Genomic DNA, 3,802 nt, shown 5'->3' with positions numbered 1-3,802 from the left:
CAAATCATGTTCAACCAATATTTAATTGAATACACTACAAAGATACTATATTTAATGTTCAAACTGATAAACTTTATTGTTTTTAGCAAATAATCATTAAGTTAGAATTTCATGGCTACAACACGCTACAAAAAAGCTGGGACAGGGTCATGTTTACCAGTGTGTTACATCACCTTTTCTTTTAACAACATTCAATAAACATTTGGGAACTGATGACACTAATTGTTGAAGCTTTGTAGGTGGAATTCTTTCCCAATCTTGCTTGATGTACAGCTTCAGCTGTTCAACAGTCCGGGGTCTCCGTTTTCGTATTTTACGCTTCATAATGCGCCACACATTTTCAATGGAAGACAGGTCTGGACTCCAGGCAGGCCAGTCTAGTACCCGCACTCTTTTACTATGAAGCCACGCTGTTGTATTATGTGCAGAATGTGGTTTGGCATTGTCTTGCTGAAGTAAGCAGGGGCGTCCATGAAAAAGACGTTGCTTGGATGGCAGCATATGTTTCTCCAAAATCTGTATGTACCTTTCAGCATTAATGGTGCCTTCACATATTTGTACGTTACCCATGCCATTGGCACTAACACAGCCCCATACCATCACAGATGCTGGCTTTTGAACTTTGCGTCCATAACAGTCCGGATGGTTCTTTTCCTCTTTGGCCCGGAGGACACGACGTCCACAATTCCCAAAAACAATTTGAAATGTGGACTCGTCGGACCACAGAACACTTTTCCACTTTGCATCAGTCCATCTTAGATGAGCTCGGGCCAAGAGAAGCCGGCGGTGTTTCTGGGTGTTGTTGAGGAATAGATTTTGCTTGCTTACAGATGTCGCGCCGAACTGTATTTACTGACATTGGTTTTCTGAAGTGTTCCTGAGCCCATGTGGTGATATCCTTTACACATTGATGTCGGTTTTTGATGCAGTGCCGCCTGAGGGATCGAAGGTCACGGGCATTCAATGTTGGTTTTTGGCCTTGCCGCTTACATGCAGTGATTTCTCCAGATTCTCTGAACCTTTTGATGATATTATGGACAGTAGATGATGAAATCCCTAAATTCCTTGCAATTGTACGTTGAGGAACATTGTCCTTAACCTGTTCGACTATTTTCTCAAGCACTTGTTCACAAAGAGGTGAACCTCGCCCCATCTTTGCTTGTGAATGACTGAGCAACTCAGGGAAGCTCCTTTTATACCCAACCATGACATCCACCTGTTCCCAATTAGACTGTTCACCTGTGGGATGTTCCAAACAGGTGATTGATGAGCTTTCCTCAACTTTCTCAGTCTTTTTTGCCACCTGTCCCAGGTTTTATGGAACGTGTTGCAGCCATAACATTCTAAATTAATGATTAATGATAAAGTTTAGCAGTTTGTAGTGTATTCAATCAAATAGAGGTTGAGCATGATTTGCAAATCATAGTATTCTGTTTTTATTTATGTTTAACACAATGTCCCAACTGCATTGGAATTGGGGTTGTATACTGATTGGACTTTATTAAGAAAGCTCACAGTCCATGTCAGAGCAAATGAAAATCATGAGGTCAAAGGAACTGCCTGAAGAGCTCGGAGACATAATTGTGGCAAGGCACAGATTTGGCCAAGGTTACAAAAACAATTCTGCTGCACTTAAGGTTCCTAAGAGCACAGTGGCCAACATGATCCTTAAATGGAAGAGGTTTGGGACAACCAGAACCCTTCCTAGAGCTGGCCGTCCGGCCAAACTGAGCAATCGGGGTGGGGGGTGGCTTTATGGCAGAGTGGCCTGACGGAAGCCTCTCCTCAGTGCAAGACACACAAAAAGCCCACATTGAGTTTGCTAAAAAAAAAAAACACCTAGGTTGCAATCGAAGGAAAGATGAATGCGGCCAACTACAGGGATATCCTGGACAAAAACCTTTTCCAGAGTGCTCAGGACCTCAGACTTGGCTGAAGGTTCACCTTCCAACAAAAGACTGGCCCTAAGCACAGAGCTAAAATAACGAAGGAGTGGCTTCAGAACAGGCGGCACAGGGGACGACTGGTTAGCGCATCTGCCTCACAGTTCTGAGGACCGGGGTTCAATCCCGGCCCCGCCTGTGTGGAGTTTGCATGTTCTCCCCGTGCGCTTTCTCAGGGCACTCCGGTGTCCACGCACATCCTAAAAAACATGCATGGTAGATTAATTGACAACTCTAAATTGACCGTAGGTGTGAATGTGAGTGTGACTGGTTGTTTGTTTATATGTACCCTGGCTGCCAACCAGTTCAGGGTATACCCCGCCTCCTGCCCGATGATGGCTGGGATAGGCTCCAGCACGCCCGCGACCCTAGTGAAGAGAAGCAGCTCAGAAAATGGGTGGATGGCTTCAGAACAACTCAGTGACTGTTTTTGAATGGCCCACCCAGAGCCCTTACTTAAACCCAATTGAGCATCACTGGAGAGACCTGAAAATGGCTGTCCACCAACGTTCACCATATGAACACAGCTTCAATGAAGTAATTACTAAAGCCAGGTAAAGACCACTCTCTCCCGGTGAATTATCGGCCCTTATCACTGATTAATGTAGATATCAAGATTATCTCGAAAGCCCTCGCAGCGAGACTTGAAAAGGTACTTCCGTCGATAATCCAGACCAAACAGGCTTCATTAAAGGTAGAAGTTCCACAAATAATGTCAGACGTCTGTTGAATTTAATCAGCGTGTAACAGCAAAAAAATCTAAACGCAATCATCATGTCACTTGACGCAGACAAAGCTTTCGATAAAGTTAACTGGGCTTTCCTGTTTGCAGTACTTTGCAAATTTGGCTTTGGAGATTCATTTATACATTGGACAAAAAATGTTTAATGAATTCAACAGGGATTCCGTCTGGGCCAGGCGCCCGTCCCGGTTGCATATTTTTTAATGTGTTGTGTATTTCTGTGACGGTTAAAGGAACACCAAGGCCGTCTTTAATTTGTGTATTTAATTGAGGGATGTTTAGATCCTTAATAAAAGTTTCAATTTCTTTTTGATCTGGGACGTTCAAAGATGCATATATAAGCTGCTATAAAAAAAATAAAAAATTCATTTATTTCTAACGGTAACTGTACAGTTGCCGTTTGAATCTTGAATGGTTGTAATTAATGACTTGTCTTTATTGCGCTGAAGTTGGGTTCGCAAGGAATTTTCCCGATTTATTATTGAACTCAAAGTTAGTGTATCTTAACTGTTGTAGAAAATCTGTTCTTTTTGATAAGCTCTAACTGATGGTTTGCCTTTTGAAGTTGGTTTCTAAGCGTATCTATCGGATTAATTGCATATTCTTCTCTGAGGTGTTTCATTTTTTCCTCAATTCCATTTTCCAATTTTTGTTCTTCTTTTTTCTCATACGAAGAATATGATATGATTCGACCTCTCAAAACAGCTTTCGGTTTCCCACAGCAGAGATGGGGATATGGTTGGGGAGTCGTTGAATTTCAGAAACTCATCCCATTCCCTTCCTCACGAAAGAATCAAAATCTGGGTCCTTCAATAGGGATGTGTTGAAGCGCCATGTTGGTGGGGGTCCCAAATTTGATTCAACTTTTAGATTGAGAGAAATCGGTGCGTGATCGCTGCTGATGATCGATTGGATGTATTTTGGGAGTAATTCTTTGAGCTGCCGAATTGTTTGAAAGAAAGAAATCCATTCTTGAGAAAGAGCGGTCAACTGATGAGAAAAATGTGTATTCTCCTTTTGTACGGTTTTTCAGCCTCGCTAATGGGACAAGAAGCTATGTCAACGAGACCAAAGTCATCCATATACTGCTCTAGTATATTGGAGCATTGAGGCTGAT

Source organism: Phycodurus eques, chromosome 11 (assembly GCF_024500275.1).
Source record: "Phycodurus eques isolate BA_2022a chromosome 11, UOR_Pequ_1.1, whole genome shotgun sequence".
In the NCBI taxonomy this organism is placed as follows: Eukaryota; Metazoa; Chordata; class Actinopteri; order Syngnathiformes; family Syngnathidae; genus Phycodurus; species Phycodurus eques.
Note: the sequence above shows the minus strand (reverse complement) of the source record.